Here is a 20,587-nt window from a genome sequence, read left to right as displayed (position 1 = left end):
GTCAAGGGCCTTTATAAAATCCATCAGTGAAACACTCCAACCCCAGAGCACTCTCTCCTCTCTCAGTTGAGCCATACTCTATTATGTTTCTGCCTGTTTATTGTTCTCCTTTCTGTAACACACCTCTACCACACACTCCTTAGGGCGACTCCTGAGTGTTTCCAAGAAAATCAGTAAAAGTTCTTTTTTTTTTTGTATTAAATTCTTCTATTGGTACATTGTAGGTATACAACACAATTACATTTTTCAGTGGGAATTGTACCTTTACATAATGCATCTTGCTTCTTATTTTTTCCCCATTCCTAGCCCTCCCTTCACGCCCTCCACCTTTACCTATTTACAAAGACTTTATTTCCAATTTTTCCATTTCTCATCATTTTTCCTTTCCCTTCTTTCCTTTCCCCTGCCCCTCCCACTACCCCTACCCCTTTGGACCTTTTCTTCCTACTTTACATTATTGATTATTCATTCTAATCATTGGTGCATTTTAGGTATACAATATAATGCCACTCATCATTGGAAATTTGCACCTTTACATAGTCTCTCTTGGTTCTTATTTTTCACCCTTGCCCAGTCTTCCCTTCAACCCTTCCATTCCTCCCTATTTACAAAGATTTTGTTCTTATTTTTCCATTTTCTCATATTAATCCCATTCCCTTCTATCCTTTCCCCTAGCCCTCCCACTTCCTTCCCCTTTGCCCCTTTTCTTCCTATTTCACATTACCTATTATACATTTAGACCTTATTTACACTTTCACTTTCTCACACCAGAGAAACTATTCAGTATTTACACATGTGTGTCCCATTTATTTCACTTAAGAGTATGGCCTCAATGTGCATCCATTTAGTTATAAATGTCTCTAATTTCTCATTTTTTATGGCTGAGTAGTACTCCATTTTATTAAAAAACCACATTTTCTTTATCCAGTCTCCAGTTGATGGGCATTTGGGCTGTTTCCAAGTTTTAGCTATTACAAACTGTGCTGCTATGAACATGGGTGCACATATATCACTGTGGTATGATTCTTTGAATTCTTTGGGGAAGATCCCCAGCAGTGGAAGAGTGGGGTCAAATGGACTTCCAGTCCTAGTTCTTTGAGGTATCTCCATACTAATTTTCACAGTGCTTGCACCAGTCTACACTCCCACCAGCAGTGGAGCAGGGTTCCTCTTTCCCCACAGCCCCACCAGCATTTGTTATTGGTTGATTTCATGATAGCAGCCATTCTTTTTGGAGTGAAGTGGAATCTCAGCGTTGTTTTCATTTGCATCTCTTGAATGACCAGTGATGTTGAACATTTTTTATGTATTTATTTGCTATTTCTACTTCTTTGTCTGAGAAATGTCTGTTCATTTCAGATGCCCATTTTTAGATTGGGTCTTTAAATTTGGGAGGTCTGATCTTTTGAAGTTCTTTATAGATTCGAGATAGTAGACCTTTGTCTGAGGAAGAACAAGTGAAGATTTTTTCCCACATTGTGGGTTGTCTCTTCACACTGCTGGTGGTTTCTCTTGCTGTGCAGAAGCCTTTTAATAAGAAGAGATCCTATTTGTTGATTGTTTGTGCCAGTTCATGGGCAACTGAGGTTTTGTTCATAAAATCTTTTCCTACACCAATGTCTTCAAGAGTTCTACCTAACCTTGGTTCCAGCTGATTCAGCATTTCTATTTTAATATTTAGATCTTTCATCCATTTTGATTTTAGTTTAGTGCATGGTGAAAGATATAGGTCTAGTTTTAATCTTTGACGAGTTGAAACCCAATTTTTCCAGCACCATTTATTAAAGAGGCTATCTTTCCTCCAGTGAGGGTGTTTGGCTCCTTTATCGAAGATGAGATGGCTGAGTGTGTCTGGCATTGTTTCTGGATCTTCTAATCTGTTCCACTGGTCCTCAAGTCTGTTTCTTTGCCAGCACCATGCTCTTTTTATCACAGTAGCTTAGTAGTATAGTTGTAGGCTGGAGATTGTGATACCCCCTACCATGTCTCTGTTACCTAGAATTGCTTTTGCTATTCTGGGCCTCTTCTTGTTCCAAATGAATTTTTGGATTGTTTTCTTGAGGTCTATGAAGTATGCTGCTGAGATCTCAATTGGAATTGCATTAAATCTATATAGCAGTTTTGGAAGTATGGCCATTTTCACTATATTAATTCTTCCTACCCAGGAGCAAGGGATGTCTGTTCATTTTCTGATATCATCTTCAATCTCTCTTTTCAGAGTGCCATAGTTTTCAGAGAAGATGTCTTTGATTTCTTTCATTAGGATGATTCCTAGGTATTTCAGTTTTTTGGATGCTATTATGAAAGGAATTATTTGCCCTATTTCTCTCTCAGTGAGTCTGTCATTTGTGTAGAGGAAAGCTCTTGATTTTTGTGTGTTGACCTTGTAACCAGCTACTTGACTGAATTTGGTTATTAAGTCTAGAAGACTTTTGGTGGAGTTCTTGGGGTCTTCTATATAGAGTATCATGCCATCTGCAAATAATGACAATTTGACTTCTTCATTACCTATCTTTATTCCTTTTATTTCTTTCTCTTGTCTAATTGCTGTGGCTAATGTTTCCAGAACTATATTGAAGAAGAGTGGTGATAGTGGACATCCTTTTCTTGTTCCTGATTTTAGTGTGAAGGATTTCAGATTTTGACCATTTAGTATGATACTGGCTGTTGGTTTTTCATAGATGGCTTCTATCAGTTTGAGGTAGAGACCATCTATTTCAATTTTTTCTAGGGTTTTTATCATAAATGCATGTTGGATTTTGTCACATGCTTTTTCTGTGTCTATGTAGATAATCATATGGTTTTTGTCCTTGGTCTATTGATATAGTGTATTACATTGATTGATTTTCATATATTGAACCATCCCTGCATCCCTGGGATGAATCCCACTTGATCAGGGTGTATGATCTTCTTGATGATCTTCTGCATTCTGTTTGCCATTATCTTATTAAGGATTTTTGCATCTATGTTCATTAGTGAGATTGGCCTATAGTTCTCTGTTTCAGTTGGGTCTTTCTCTGCTTTGGGGATCAAGGTGATGCTTGCTTCCAGGAATGAATTTGGGAGTATTGCTTCCCTTTCAATTTCATTGAAGAGTTTGAACAGTAGTGGCAGCAGTTCCTCTCTAAATGTCTTGTAGAATTCAGCAGTGAAGCCATCAGGGCCTGGGCTTTTCTTAGGTGATAAGTTTTTAATTACATTTTCAATTTCATTGGCTGATATTGGATGTTCAGAATTTTTAGGTCTTCTTCGTTCAACTTTGGTAATTCATATGTATCTAAGAATCTGTCCATTTCTTCTGTGTTGTCCATCTTATTGGCGTATAGGTTCTCAAAGTAGATATTGATGATCCTCTGGATTTCTGCTGGGTCCGCTGTAATTTCACCCTTTTCATTCCTAATTGCATGGATTTGGGCCTTTTCTTTCCTTTTTCTGACAAGGTTGGCTAAAGGTTTGTCAATTTTGTTGATTCTTTCAAAGAACCAACTCTTGGCTTCATTGATTTTTTGTATCATTCTCTTAGTCTCCATTGCATTGATTTCTCCTCTGATCTTTATAATTTCCTCCCTTGTATGAGCTTTGGGGTTGTCCTGCTCTTCTTTTTCTAGAAGCTTGAGGTTCAGCATCAGGTTGTTTAATTGGGCTCATTCTGTTTTCCTAATATGTGTATTCACTGCTATGAATTTCCCTCATAAGACTGCTTTCATTGTGTCCCATAGATTCTGATATGTTGTATTGTCATTGTCATTTAATTGAAGGAACTGTCTGATTTCTTCTTTAATTTCCTCTGTGACCCATTGGTTATTCAGAAGTGTATTTTTCAATTTCCACATGTTTATGAATTTTTTTGAGTTTCTTTTGCTATGGATCTCCAATTTCATCACACTATGGTCTGATAATATACAGGGGATAACTTCAATTCCTTTGCACTTACTTAAACATGTTCTATGTGTGAGTATGTGGTCTATTTTGGAGAGTGACCCATGTGCAGCTGAGAAGAATGTGTATTCTGATTTTGTGGGGTGGAAGACTCTGGAAACATCTGTTAAGTTCATTTGTTCAAGAGTTCCATTGAGTTCTAGTATTTCATTACTTATTTTTAGTCTAGTTGATCAATCTATTTGTGGCAGTGGGGTGTTGAGGTCCCCCACTACAATTGTATTAGTGCATATATGACTTTTCATGTCTGTTAGTATTTGTTTTATATAGTTGGGTGCACTAGTGTTTGGTGCATAGATATTTATGGCTGTCATCTCTTCCTCTTGGATTCTTCCCTTTACAAGGATGTAGTGTCCTTCTTCTTCTCTCTTAATCAGTGTTGGTTTGAAATCTACTTGATCTGCAAAGAGGATAGCTACTCCTGCTTTTTTCCAGGTTCCCGTCACATGGAGTATTGTTTTCAACCCTTTAACTTTCAGTCTATGAGTTTCCTTTTGAATTAAGTGTGTTTCTTGTATGCAGCATATTGTTGGATTTTGCTTCTTGACCCATTCTGCCAGTCTATTTCTTTTTATTGGTGAATTGAGACCATTAACGTTGATGGTTATAACTGAAACATATTGACTTGTCATTGCCATGACTTTTTCTTTTTATCGGGTTCTCCCCCTTTCCATTTAATTTCTTGTCATGCCAGATGGGTTCATTCTTCTGTGCTTCCTGGGGTTGTGATCCTCAATGTCTGTTCCTAGGATATTGTGTAAAATTTTTTGGAGTGCTGGTTTGTTATTCCTGAAGATCCTAAGGTGCTCTTTGTCATGAAAGTATCTTATTTCTCCATCCATTTTGAAAGATAGTTTTGCAGGGCACATCAATCTGGGTTGGAGGCTGTTTTCTTTTAAGGCTTGGAATATGTCACTCCAAGCTCTTCTTGCCTTGATGGTTTGTGTTGAGAAGTCTGCTGTGATTCTGATGGGCTTTCCTTTGTATGTGATTTGTTTCTTTTCTCTGACTGCTTGGAGAACTTTGTTCTTCTGTTGTGTTTCTGGAATCTTAACAATTATATGCCTATGTGTCAATTTTTTTTGATCAAGGCTATTTGGAGTCCTATATGCCTCACTTATCTGTATGTCAAGCTCTTTTCCCCTGCTTGGGAAGTTTTCTGCCATTATTTCTGTGAAGAGATTTTTTATGTCATCTCCACTCTCTCCTGTTTCTTCATTGACTCCAATCAGTCTTATGTTATTCTTCTTTGCATCATCTAGCAGCTGCTGGATTGATTTCTCATGTTCCCTTATAATTTTGAAGCAATTTTTCTTTTCCTGGTCATTAATTGCAATCTTATCTTCTATATCTGAAATTCTGTCCTCACATTGGCTCATTCTGCTGTGTAGACTTTCAATGGAGTTTTTCATGTCCTGGAAATCTATTTGCATCTGTTTTATGGATTCCATTTGTTTCTTATGTTGGGATTCCATCATGTTCCTGAGCTCCTCTCTAGATTTATTAATCATGTCTTGCAGTAGGGGCACAATTTCTCCTGTTATCTGAGAAATTATTTCTGATTTCATTTTTTCCAGATCCCCTTTTGTTGCCAGTTCAGTGGGTCCAGGTGTTTGAGTATCAGAGTGTTCCATCTCATTTCCCTTTGGGGTTGCTGTAGGTGATCTGGAAGTCTGGTTTTGAGACTTATTTACGTGTTTTCTCATTTTGACTGGGGTGGGGGGCTGTTAGCGCCTGCACGGATTATCTCCTCTGAGCTGGGAGAGGTGGGACAGGGGCCGGGAGCACCAGTAGGGATGGTGACCCAAAAGCCCTTTCCTGTGGGCTGGGAGCAGCAGGAGGGATGGTGGCTGATTAGCTCCTTTCTCTGGACCAGGAGCAGTGAGATGGTGGCTCAGAAGCCCCTCCCTCTGGGCCGGGAGGGGTGGGAGGGATGGTGGCCTGGAAGCCCCTTCCTCTGGGCTGGGAGCAGTGGGACAGAAGGTGTCCCAAAAGCCCTTTCCTCTGGGCTGGGAGCAGCGGGAGGGATGGTGACCGGGAAGCCCCTTCCTCTGGACCAGGAGCAGTGGGACGACAGCTCAGAAGCCCCTACCTCTGGGCCAGGCAGTAAAAGTTCTTAATGAAGAAAATTTGGTCATTTTTTTTTTGTAGTTGGCTATTAATATTTTTAAAAAAGGGAACTGAACACACCATTGCAGAGTACTCTCCTGTGCTATGATTCTAACTTACCCCGTGGATTAGTTTTGACAATGCCTACAGGTTATTCCTGCTTTCCCTTTTCCATCTCCTCCTGTGGACCTGCATAGCATTAAGAATTATCATGGTGCTTCCTGGCCCCTCATGCTCAGGAGAACATGCAAGAATGAACATTTGGAGAATCATGCCTGTGCTGAACATAATTATCACTGTAAGTCAGTTGACAAGGGTAGGGTTTACTGCCTGCAGTTCAATAGGTATCCAGCAGATTTTCTATGAAGTGTGGTTCATGGATCACCTGCATCAGCAGTTGTAGCAGAGCTTGGAAAGCGCGTGATCATTAGGCTCCTGCCGTACCTGCCACTGAGTCATATCACTGGATTCACGAAGACATATTTGCATATATGCACCATCTTCATTCTTTTCTTAGTTTTAACTGAAAGCTGTTTTGGAATATATATTTAAAAACCAAAATTAATGTTTGCTCAGAATTTGAAGAAGCTGGTTGATGATAATGTCCTGGAAGAGCTGTTTTGTTTTTTTTTTCTAAACCAGCTGGCATTAGAGAAATAGTGAGAAAGTTCGTAGGCAAATCTTGGTATGAAAACAAATAATCAGCATTTTTAACAAGATCTTAATAGTTTTATTTTGTCTTTGGCCATAAAAGCTTTACTCTACATTTGACTTTTCTGAATTTATTTTTACATTCATTTATACAACCTCTGTTTCTTGGAAAGGATAATAATTTATTTTTAAATATTTTTATTTTATGAAAAAAGTTTTAGAATCAGAATAGCAATATAGCAATAGCTGTATTGTTGCCTTAAAAGAAGTTACTCAGAGTATAAGATATAAAAGATTTGTGTTATTATCTGTTTCTTTTTTGGTATAATTCCTTTTTTAAACAAATGTGTCTATACTGCAGATCTACCTTGAATTAGCCATACAACCAACAGACAGGGTCCCAGAGTTCAAAGAGTTAACATCATTCTGAAGGGTGAAACACACAATCATATTATCAATGACAGACCACTTGAAAGAGGGCTGAAGTCCAAGAGGGCATCCTGAAGCCTGCTGAGTCTGGGAGCTCAGGCACGGATTCCTGTAAATACTAACATCCTAGCAGGCAACAGGTGTGTATGATTTTGTTTCATGCCCATCTCTATGGATGTCATTTCTTCTTTATTTTAGCTTGATTTCCTTTAGTTATTTTCTTTCTGCTGTATTCTTGACTACTAGTTAATTTCCTCTTATTTCTCATATCCTGTTCTATTTTTTTCATCCACTTCCCTCATCTATTTTTTTTTTTAACTAAATCATTCTGGAGGAACTGTCCTAGTCACTTTCCTTGTTGCTAGGACAAAAATCCATGACATCCACAACTTACAGGAGGAGAGGTTTGGCTTACAGTGTTAGACATTTTAGTCCATGTTCAGCAGGCACAAACACAGAAGCAGCATGGTGGAAGGGCCTGCTGGCGAGGAAAGCTGCTCATTTTAAGATGGCAAGGAAGCAGAAAGAGAAGTGAGGAGCCAGGAGGGGAGATATATCCTTCCAGGTCACGCTCCCAGGGACCTGCCTCTAATGACCAGACCCCAGTTGGTGATATTAAGTCAGCTACAGCACTACCATGATTCAATCACCTTCAAAAGCCCTGCCTATAGTACTGGAAGCCACGGGGGACATTCTTGATTTAGACTATAACAGGAACCAAAACTCTCATCCCCACTGGACTTTCACTCAGGTTTCTCCAAGTTTCAACCAATTGTTTCTTTTGTTTCCATTTTATCCCTGCCCTTCTTGGACCTTAAATTGGTAAATGGATGTGTTCCTTCAGGATCCGTGCATTCCTTGCTATGCACAATGACTCCTGTCACTAACTCAAATGGCTAATCTGACATTGAATGCCATTGAATAAGGAAATATAAAGACTGGCCCAAAACATGCACAGTGATTTCTCTCCCGCCCTTGATGAGAGTCAGGATGACACCCCTTCAGCCTTCTGCTGCTATAGTTCCACCTAAAATAAAGTTCTCCCAGCCAATCTACTTGCTGTCTCCTTTGGATGTGTAAAGATTGCAACATTATCAGTCTTTCAGAAAGACTTCAAGGATTTTGCTCATACAGTATCTGTCATATTGCTTGATCTTTGGATCAAGTATCTTGGAGATTGAAGGTAATGGTAATTTTGGTTTACTTGTAGGTCACTTCCAGGGTATTCCTATTCCAAGGGCAAACTATCACCTGACTATGCCTCCTGATCCCTTGTTTCGTATTTTGAAGCAGTATGCATTTAACTTCTTTCTTATTCTCCTCCTTCGAGTCAGCCTTCAAGGTCGTACAAAGGCCAAGTATTTAAATATTCTTTATTTGGACAACTCTAAACTAAGGAAAGAGTCAAAGCGTGAACAGGAACGGGGCCACAAGAGGGCGCTCTACGAGATGACCGCACCACTTTCTATCCCCTTGCCCGTCTTTCTGTAACTCATTCCATGCAACTCTCTGGCAGCTGCTCCCGGGTGTAATTTCTCAGCAGCACATTTCAGACCGCTCAGAGTGCCAAGAACTTGAGCTTTGTGCGTGTGAAACCCTCAAGTGTGCCTGAAGACTCATCCTTGACCTCTAGAAAGAGAAACTCATGGGTGCTGTTGGTCTCCCTGGGTGGACAGTTCCAAAATTTCTTACGCCTGCTCAGAATGTTGCAACGAGGTAGGCCAACTCAGATTTTGACACCTTGAGCATTTTGGCGTATGTGATTGACACTGCATCTCTCCTTCTCTCTTTTTTTTCTACTCTAGAATTCAAGGGGATGATCGAAGCACCAGGAACTTTCTCTTTTATTTTATTGCTCTTTCCTTTTCATATCTTTCTTTCTTTCTTCTTTTATTCAGCAAACGTTCATTGAATGTTTACTACATACTAAGAATTATTATGAGTTTGGAATACATTAGTCAAAACAGACAATGATTTCTGCCCTTGTGAAGCTTTTATTCTAGTGGAGGAGACGAGCAATAAGCAGCAAATTATTATGGGATAAGTAAATCATGTAGAAGGAAGTTACAGTCAGCTAGAAAGCAATGAAAACTATGGGAAAAGTAAAAATCAGGAGAGTGCATAAGAATCAGGAGTTCTGGGGGTTGGGTCGGGGCTGAAAATTTCAATAGTACAGTCAGGGCAGACTTACTGGGAAGACGATGTGTCATAAAAGATGTGAGGGAGAGGAGAAAGTTGCCCGTTATATAATTCAAGGAAGAACGTCCCATCAGAGACAGCAACCACACAAGCCTCGCAGGCTCGAGCAGTCATGCTACGCTCAAAACGTGGCAAGAGCGCACTCCTCTTTCCAGGCTTTTCTTTTTCCTCTTGGCCACTACCTTAAAGCAGATGCAAACTTCACACACCATGAACTTCATGTCTGTTTATTGGTAGCTCTTGCTTTGTCTCCTAGAACCATCAACTTCCTCCACATTGTTCTCCCCATTCTTCTTTTATTTCTCACCACCCTCTTAGTAATTTCTTGCCTCTTTTTCAGAAGAAATATTGGGTATATCCTCCTTCAACTGCAGACTGAACAGAAGAGCAGGTGTTTTTGGTTTTCATCCTGTCACACACAAGAGAAAAAGAATATATCAGCTATGCAAAAGAGGAAACCAGAACATGGGAGATGTATAATTGGCCCAAGAGAGAAGGAAATTCCAGTTTCATGTGTTCTGGATTTCATAGCTTGGTTGTATAACAGAAACTAGTGTATCACACACATTGATATGACTTCTATAAAAAATGAAACAGAACAAAACAGGAAACAGGCATTGGTGAGGATACAGAAAATTTTTAACCTTTATGCTCTTTAGTGGGAATGTAAAATGGTGCAGTTGCTATAGCAAATATTATACCTGTCCCTCAAAAAAAATACAATTACTATATGAAACAGCAATTGAATTTCTGGGTATATATTCAAAATAATTGACAGCAAGGTCTTAAAGGGATGTTTGTGTACTCAATTTTGTAGCAGCATGATTCATAATAATCAAAAGGTAGAAGTGACCCAAGTAGTCATGGATGTATGAATGAGTAAGCAAAATGTTGCATATATAAACATTAAAATATTATTTAGTTTTAAGAAGGAAAGAAATTCTAATATATGTTATTACATGGATAAGCCTTAAGGACACTAGGTTAGGTGAAATCAGTTGGTCACAAAAAGAAAAGGCTGAATGATTTCACTTACTTGAGGTCCTTAAAGGAGTTCAATTTATAGAAACAGAAAACCAAAAGTGTGGTTCACAGGAGCTGAGGGATGAGGGAATGGAGAGTTGTTTAACGGGTTTTGAATTTCAGTTTTGCAAGATGAAAAAATTTCTAGAGATAGGTTGTCCAACAATGTAAATGCATTTAACTACTGAACTAAATGCTTAAGATGACAAATTCTATGTTATATATGTTCTCCCACAATTTCAAAAAAATCCGGAATTACCATAAGTTTTCAAAAGGTGTTGATAACCAGTTTTTGTTCGTACTTCAGCAGACTGGAGAAATGACTCATATCCATGACTCTGTCATCAATTTGGCCATGCAGAATTGAGACTATGTTGAGGGTTTTCCTGGCCTCCCTAAAACTGTGCTAGTGAGGGTGATAAAGGAAAGAGGGAAAACCAAGCCAGTTGCCTGTATCTCTCTCAGAATCCATGGGCTAAGATGTGTTCTTTTGCTTCCCCTAACTTTTGCTACTGTTAATATCTCACCTAATCATGATTCATTCATTAAAACAGAGAAATTAATATTAGTATAGACTTAAAGATCAGCACAGACCTTATTAGTTTTTCCCACAAATATCCTTTGCCTGTGTCAGGATAGCATGTTAAATTTAGTCTTTTATGTTATACTCCTTGATCTGTGAGAGTTTCTTGGTCTTTTGTTGGCTTTCATGATCCTAACACTTTGAAGAATATTCATCAGGTGTTTTGAGGAGTATGTATCAAGCCAACTCTGTTTGATGTTTCCTCATGGTTGGAATGGGGTGATGTGTTTTCAAGAAGAGCAGCACAGGGGTGCAGAGGTCAATGTTTCCTATCAGGGTTGCATGATATCAACGTGCCTTACTACCGATGATGTGACCTGAGACAGTTTGGATAAGTGGTGGATTCACCTTCCTTGCACTATAAAGCTACTACCTTTTCTTTTTGTCTTCTGCCTGATAGAAGAGAGTCACTAGGTCCAGCCTGCATTCAAAGGGAGAGGAATAAAACTCGATCTCCTGGACAGAAGAGTTAAAACTAGAAGAATAATTACTAAATGTTTTGGAGGGCTTTGAAGCTAGTCAACAGTTATATTTCTCATTATAGTTTTAGCTTTCAAAAGTGGATCTTATTTGCAGTAATTATTACTGAATTATTATAATGTTGATTTTCTGTTGCACTCATTCCTGCATGGCTGCACTCAGAGCCAAGCCAGTACATGATGATTTGCCTATTTGTCCCTCCCTCCCTTTCTTCCTCCCTCCTTCCTTCTTTCCTTCCTTCCCCCACTCCTTATTTTCTGGTATTGTAAGATAATCCATCCAGACTCGTCTTGTATTTTCCCTGCCCCAGCCCTAGATTCAGCCATTTATGCAATGGGCCATAGTTCCTTTTATTGGAGGAAGGAGTTTAGAAACCAAAACCTAGATGTTAGTTAAGCAAACTAACTTTAAGAAACAGTATATGTAGCGGTTGGAGTCTGGAAATAGATTAAAGCTATCTATGACCACATATTCTATGGAATTTCTTCTTTGTGGGACATTAGGCATTAAAAAAGGTTTGATGAGATGTGTTTTATACAGTCTAAATACTCAAAAAATAAGTTCCATAAAATGACAAAAGAATGGCTTTTTACAACTGTGTAATAGTTACCATGTTTTATTATACATAAACTTAATGAAATGAAAACAACACTGAGATCCCATCTTAACCCAGTAAGAATGGCTATAATCAAGGACTCAAAAACCAACAAATTCTGGTGAGGATGTGGGGGAAAGGGAACCTTCTACTTTGTTGGTGGGAATGTGAACTAAGACAATTACTGTGGGAGTCAGTTTGTGGACTCTTTAAAAAGCTAAGAATAGAAATTCTATATAACCCAGGTATACCTCTCCTGGGTATCTTTCCAAAAGAGTTAAAAGTCACTACGTTACAGTGATACATGCATACCCATGTTTATAGCAGTGCAATTCAGAGCAATTCATAATAGCTAAATTATGGAAATGTCCTATACACATATCAACAGATAAATGGATAAAGAAATTATGGTATAGATATGCATTGGAATACTACTCAGCCGTAACAAAGGAGGAATTTATTGGAAAGTGAATGGATCTTGAGATTATAATGCTAAGTGAAATAAATCATACACAGAAAGCTAAATATCACATGGTTTCTCTTTTGTGAGAAACCTAAAATATACATTATTTAAAGAGCATAATAAAGGGAGAGATGGTAGGAAATAGGGTGTAGGTACCTTGGAGATGAGAAGGAGGTATGGGGAAGGGGGAAGGAGAAAGAATAGTAAAAATGATCAAGATGTGGTATATGTATGTACTCATTCCCTAAGATTAATGTAATTATTATGTATCACAAATATATACTAATTAAAAATGAGTAAATAAAATAAATAAATGCAAGGGCAGATTGAAGTTGGTGAGGAAAAATGATGTCTGCTAACTAAATGCTAAGAATTAACCTTATTTTCTTCATAAGCTTCCTTAAAGCTAATCAAGCTTAAGCCTATAATTAATTAAGTGATATTTCATTTCTATAATGCATATCCTGTACCCTTTAGTTTCTGTTGCAGTAGCTTTAGGTAGATATTAAAATTTCTGCATCTTTGCTTGGTATCTTTACATTTCCTCACCTCTTCCATACATGTTGCATTAGCAATTTCCTGCTTCGCTGCTCCTCTCTATAAAACAAGCTGTTTCAAAGTCTTAGCAGAATTGAGTAAGAACACTTTCATTTCTCTTTATAAAAATCAGCTTTCTATTTCTCGTCCAGTGTCTGCCTTAGCTCTTTCACTGAGGGTCTGAGGATATTTAAGTGTTAGCAAAGAATCCAAGAAAGCCTTGCTTCAGCTTCCCCTCTAGACTCTATATTGTCTGTACGTGGCCCTGCTCTCCCGCATGGGAAATGTCTGAGACCAGTGTCAAAGAAGAGACAGATAATAACTGAGGCAGAATTGGGGCTGTGCTTCTGTTTACTCAAACTCATACTATGGGCTCAAGGGAAAATTTGACCCTGAAGATGGAAACCATTATCAATTATTTAAGGCTTTTGTAACATCCCTCATTGAAAGAAGATGACATTTCAACATCTCAGAAAGGGATAAGATAATTCAGTGTTTATCCAATGTTAAACACAAGCTAAAGAAGGACTCTGAATGACATTTGTTTTAATGTGTTCAGCAAGTGCGTGCTTCACCTAATGCCACCAATTTGTACATGTGCTTTAGGTAGTTTAAGTAGAATTTAAGTAGTTTCTAATCTTTCTGAACATGATAAAAACTATTTAAGGTCTTCAAATCTGTAAATTCCTCATAATAACATCATGTTTTACAACCTCCTGAGAAATATTTAATGATAAAAGCTATTATGAATTTAGGAATCCTTCGAAATAAACTTGTATTTTTTGCACACACAAATATTGTTATATCTCTATGGGTAGAAAATTTGTTCTATCTCAACTGGATACATAATATTTATTCAATCTACAAATTACTCTTAGCTAACATGTAGATTCTGGGACTCCTCGCAATAAGCCTGGGGCCAAGATCAGAGGATGATATCCAAGCAACTACAGATACAAACAGTGATTGATTTATTTAACTAGTCATATGAGGGATGGCAAACAAGCCAAGATTAAACCTTTGGGGCAGAAGTATAGCCCCTCAAAATAAAAGATTTATTAGTAAGAGCGATAGTTTACAGTATTAATCAACTGTATTGAATTGAAGCTTAACTCTTTTTCAAATCACTTAATAGCTGAAAGTAGGGGTTTGAGTAAATGAAATTGTCTTTAGTTGGTCCTGATAAGAACAAGGCTCAATTCTAAGAAACATCTATAGAGATCGCTTTTAAACAATAATTTTAAAATATGGCAATGAAACAGCCATCCTAGCAATATTGGAGAGAGTTAAATTAGTACAATTTCCAAGATAGCCATTTAGTAAAATGCATTAAAAAACCTGAAACAGTTTCAACATTTTTGTGTTGGTAAAGAACTTCAAACTATGTACATTTCTAACAACTGAGGCATGGTTAGGCAAATTATGGTTTATTGGCTTAATAGAACATTAAACAGTCATTCAAAATTATATTTATAAATCATCCAGTAGGTATAGAAATGTACACATTATTTATGAAAAATAGTGTACCAAATTGGATACATTGTATGAATACTTAAATACATTGTAAAGATTTTATTATAAGCATGAGTGTCTTTTATATTGAAAACTCAGTATATTTATTTATTTTCAAACAGCGTATTACTGTTTCTCCTTTTGTATGTTATTGGAAAATGGTCTTGAAATAGCAAGATCATTGGCTTTTAAGCAGGCAGACTTTGGTTCTACATGTAGTTCGAGGATGTGGTAGATTCCTTACCCCGGGTAAGCAGTTTAACTACGCTAGTTTCAGTGTGCTCACCTGTATCAGGGGTTATCAAGATGACAATAAAATAACATACATGTAAAGTGTCTAATGTAAAATTACAGGTATGTAGATTAGCAGTTTAGAAACTTCTGTGCATGCTGGAGTTGAACAAATGAATAAGTGGATGAGAGCCAGTCTTTTCACCACCGGAGAATGAAATAAAAGATAAGTAAGTGGAAGGCAAGAATGAACCATGTGATACTGGATGAGAGACAAAAATGTTAGTCTACAGTTACATTTAAATTAGATAAAGATGAATAGAATTAGAAATAATTGTACAAATATATGACTTATATACATGGGTGAGTTCATCAAGAAGCAGTTACACCATATTAGCAACACGTGTATACAGAACACAGATCCTTTTTCTAATTCTATTCTCTACTCAAAGGAACAAGGGGTCATTGGAGAAATGGTTGATTCTAGTGTACGGGTAGAGAAGACTGAAAAACTCTATGAGGATTTATGTTAACAGTTAATAAGTCATGACTTAATGAGTCATGTTGATAGCATATACCTTTGATATAGCATCTTCAAACCCACAGCCCCAGTTATATCATGAAGAAAACAGAAGATAAATCAAATTGAAGGACTTGCTACAAGATGGTGGATCAATGTTTTTCAACACTGTCAAGGTCATCAACAACAAGGCAAGTCTGAGAAACTCTTTAATAAACACAGCCATACTCACTCACTTACACAGTTTCAGCAGCTGATTTCCTCCCATAATAGCAGAACAGACGCAGTGTAATACATGCTCTTATGACACACAAAGATGAATGTATTTACTGTTTGGTTCTTTACTGAAGAAGGTTGATAACCCATCTTCTACAAAGGTTTTGTAGATAAACGAGAGTGGGTTGGTTAAGCATAGAGAAGGATGGAAAAATTAAACTAATGAGTTTAATGTCAGGTGGTGATGGGTGCGATGGGTAATGATAAGCAGGATGAAGAGGTCACAGTGTGCGCCAGCAAGGCTTGTGGGTGTGTTATGTAATTTAGGGTTAGAGAAGCACCTCCAAAATGGTGACCTAGGAAGAGAGACAAAAGGGATCACAGAATTCATCTTCCAGAGTCTTCGGAAGTGCGCTCCAGCCAGAGGGAGCTGCAAGAACCCAGGGCTCCAATAGAGAGTGTGCCTGGGATTGAGGAGCCTGGAGGGGCTGGTGCCTGGAGAAGAGAATCTGAAGGAGAGACTAGGAGAGGGAGGGGGTGACTGCGGAACAGACAGCAGAGGAGCTGTGCTGGCTGCCCTCGGGCCATCTTGCTTTCACTCCAGCCAGAAGATCTGAGAACAGAAGGGGATCTGGCTGTGGAGCAGACTGAAGAGTCAGAGCAGAGCAGCGAATGCGGGCCGTAGGTTACTGCGGGGATACAGGGTAAAGAGGCCCAGACGACAGTCACTTCTGGTGTGAGGAGCAAGGCAGGACTGCAGCCCCCTGCTGGGCCTTGCCCAGAGAGGTGTTCTGTCAAAGACAGTTTCTGTGCCCAGGACCTGACAGGCTGAGGAATGCGAGGCAGCTCTTCCCTGCAAGGAACTTAACCTCCTCAGACTCCCCGAGTCCTGACGGGGGGATTCGGAAAGATCTGCTGGACGAATGCATAAAGAAAAGATTACTGGAGGGGGCTTGTGAAGTCCCGTTGTCAGTGTTTTTGAACTTTTTAAAAACTTAAAAAAAATCAGAGCAGGAACATCTTTTAATCTGATTAAAGCTATGAAAGCCACTTTTCAGAAAAGAAAAATGGCCTGTACATCAATTATAACTTTATGCATCCATTCGCAGAGGGTTCATATTCCCTTCATGTAGGGTTTAACATTAAGAACCCATTCCTTCAATGTTTTTTTACTTGGAGCATTGACTTTAAAGTTAAGAATTTGAGATTCAGTAAGAAGGAAGGATGGTTGTTTACAGAGAGCATGTGGAAACATTTAGGTGCATGTGAACTTTATGACATTTTTCAAGCCACCCTGAACAAGTCAGCTGTTGTGCCAAAATGCGGCCTGACCCTTTCCATATGTGCTAGTGAGAAAGAGCGCTTATCCGCTGCAGAGCTGAAAATGTAGACGCTTTCATATTCTCACTCCTTAACGTGTTAGACTGTATTATACCGTGTAGTACCCTCTGATAAGTTTACTGGTTATTGAAAACATTGTTATAGCTTGTATATTTCTTTCATTGTATTGAAATAAATGTATTTAGTAATGGATTTTAAAATATTTTTAATATAAAATACTGTAAGTTTTCTTTGGTATAAAAATAACAATTTCCCTTTGAAATATTTATTTGAAAACTGACTACAAGGTGATATCTTAACTATCCTTATTAAGTTTATTCTTCCAGACAGATTTTGTAAATGAAGAAATTGAAGGAGTTTTACAGAGAACTGAGATTCTTCTCTATTCATTGATCTGGCTTGAAATGGGGAGAAAAGGCCATTCAGGACCAAATGATTAACTTTCTCCTTCCTCATTTGTTACCTGACTAGAGTTGAGGGCCCTGCTGGCTTCTACATGAGCCATCTGAGCTGGTTTATTACCCCGTTGTGTATCTGTGTATCTTCATTCAAAAGATCCAGGCTGCAATTCTGTTGCATTAGACAGTGGTTTTTATCTGACCCAATTCTAACATTTCTTATCTAGAAGCAAAGCTGTTTTTCTGGTTGTTGGATTAGTTTGATAAAGAGATTTGAAGAAGAGTAAAGGAGAACAAGGACAATAGAATATTTCCTGGAGCAAATCGTATTCTCATGTGTGTTAGGAAAAAACCCAGGTGGGCATAGTTATGTTGATATTATGCTGTGGCATACCTGACATATTTGACAATTAGAGTGGATCATTTAAAAAAAATAATTTCCCTCCGTATTACAGCATTGCTTTTGGCAATTGTCCTAAAATTGGAGATTTGTAGCTTTTATACATAAGAATGTTGCCTAACTCCTTACTCCTAAGTGGTCCCATGTCCAGGCCTTGGCTAGTTAGAGATGTTTTCTGGCTGCCTGATGCGGATCATACGATAAAAAAAATCCGCCTTAATGATATGTCACATCTGGTGACTATTTCATTCAAAGTAGCCACTTGAGCTCTCGAAAGAATAGAGATTGGACTTTATTAATCTTCTAGAATAGAATATTTGAACGGTTTTTTTTACTTGTTTGTTACCAAATATTTGTTTAATAAATGTCTGTGGCATAATTTGGTCTGATACATGCTTTAATATAATTTGGTAATGAGATTGTGGAGTAGTAGCTTTCACCTCCTTTACCTTCTTTTGTGACCATTATTTTTAGTAACATAAACTTGACAGTTTACTTAACCTTTTTTTTATTAGTTCATGATAATTGGGTATTGAAAAGTTGGGTCACCCCTTTCCCCCCGACATTTCCTTGGCTGTTTCTGTAAATTCGGCACTTACATTGTTAACTTTCTACTCTGACATGCCCAGATGGGTCAGTGAAGAAGTTACTTACCTTTTATCAGATGCAATTTCAACCTTATAATTGTACCAGTTTTCCAGGAAACAATGACAATTAGGTGCTTACCTAAGAGGATGAACCCAAAGATGCAAAAGACTTGGTCAACAAAAGTGAGAAAGATACTTCAATAATTTAAAATTATTAAAAGAATGGAAAATACCTTGACCATAAATAAGATGCTGAAGTCATGTTTCCTTTTTATTTAGAATATATGACTGAGAAATTTGGTTAAGTAGGAGAGCGTGGCTACAGAAATATATAGCAAGCACTAGGTGGCGCTGGAGGACTGTAGTAATTGACCACAATTAGCGTCCTTATAAATCGCATCATTGTCAGAATCAAGAAGAGTGTGAAATTTTATACTAAAAATGATGCATACAATCAAATTTCCTTTTCTTCTATGGCTGCGCTCACTAAAACGCCGAGTGCAATTTTGTCATAAGCTAAATACAGTTTATGCAGTGCCCTATATGCAATAACTTTTCAAAACAAATTACAACAAGAAACACATCCTTTTGTTTGCATGTTCTCATTTTCAAATTTTGTTGCTCTCCAAAGTCATGGTCTGAGCTGGGTTAACAGCCATCCCTTCATGGTAAAGCGTTACCAGGAAAACATATGTGGCGGTCACCTCTCCAGGGACTGACAGTTTCCTTATTTTGTGTGGGTTTTTTAAGGGTCACTGTAAATCTTGGAGCATAGCAGAGCATGTGATGAAAGGTGAAGGCTGTTCCTTCATCCTCCATTTGCTCACATTGTAAAACAGAATGAAAAATGTCTGCTGTATAAGCTGATCCTTTTCATGTCTCGTCTTTACTCCTCTGCAGGAAAATCTGTATTATAATCATTTCATCAAAGCTATTTTTGTCTATTCTCATTGAAAGGTGCCTATTTCTTAGAACTTAATTAAGGTGTGGCAAAAGAGAAAACAGTATGCAGGGTTAATTCCCATTATATTTCTATATTTTAAAAATTGCTCAGAATAAAGTGTATGACTAGTTCTGCAGTTTATCAAATTCCTCTGCAATATCTAGAAAGATTCTATATTGTTAGTTACCTCTGAAACCCAAGGCACAAGATAGAAATAGTAAACCTGAGATTAAAAATATAAAAAACATAGTCTAGAGATACAATGGTATTCAATATCTTAGTGGGAAGATCGTTCTCCTAAAATTAACATGGGTCTGATGTAGTAAGAAGCTAAAATGCAAACCTGCTACATTTCAGATTCAAGATTCACCATGAAAATAAGCAAAAAGCATGTAGTGTTATATAAAATAATAAAAGTACTATAGATACACAATTAAGTTAAATTATCCTAATATATTCTTTTACCAACAATGATTTTAAAATTAAAAATAGCATTTTGGTTCTATATACTTCCTTTGAAGATTTCAGTGTAACTTCAGTCTTTGGGATAAGCAATTTTACAGCATGACCTGCAAGGTAATTCTCTCCCTTTTTCCCTCTTTCTTTCTCTCTTTCTTTCCTTCTTTTTCTTTCTTTCTTTCTTTCTTTCTTTCTTTCTTTCTTTCTTTCTTTCTTTCTTTCTTTCTTTCTTTCTTTCTTTCTCTCCCTCTTTCTTTCTTTCTTTCTTTCTTTCTTTCTTTCTTTCTTTCTTTCTTTCTTTCTTTCTTTCTTTCTTTCTTTCTTTCCCTCTTTCTCTGTCTGTCTGTCTTTCTTCCCTTAGAACCCATAGCCAAAATTAAAGCAACTTCAGCAAAATTGGGTCGTTAACTTTGAAGAATTCAGTCATGTTGGGATACCTATTAATAAGTTATTCAGTGGGATTTCTAAGGGTGCCTCAGTGACCTGGGAGGGTTAAGAAAGCTTTCAAAATTCACAAGAATTCCAGTACCAAGGAAGTAAATAGAGCATCTTTTTAAGTCTATTTGAGATGCGGGGTTCAAATACACTCAAAGATGTGCTTGCTTGATAAATCATTGTTTTATGCTCTTAAGATCAGAAATGTGACAGCAAGATTGGGTGGCAGAAAGCACACTCCAAAAAGGAAATGTATTTCCATAAAAATTCTTAACTTCTAAACCATCACTGTTTGAGTCAGTGGTAGTTTGACAAAGATTTCCAGATTTAAAGAGTCAAAAGGAAAAAGAGTCACTATTTCATTAAGTAATATGATCAAACCAACTTTGAGATTAGAAGCTAATTTACTATTAAAGAGGAAAATGATAGAATTGTAGGATCCTAATTTTACTGATAAAAATACAGCATAATTTGTTCAATTCTGAAAGAAAAATATTTGAATTAGCTAGGTTTTGAGTGGTCTCGCAATACGGAAAG

Source organism: Heterocephalus glaber, unplaced genomic scaffold, assembly GCF_053883595.1.
Source record: "Heterocephalus glaber isolate CG9 unplaced genomic scaffold, H.glaber_assembly_v1.0 deba00000546, whole genome shotgun sequence".
Taxonomy (NCBI): domain Eukaryota; kingdom Metazoa; phylum Chordata; class Mammalia; order Rodentia; family Bathyergidae; genus Heterocephalus; species Heterocephalus glaber.
Note: the sequence above shows the minus strand (reverse complement) of the source record.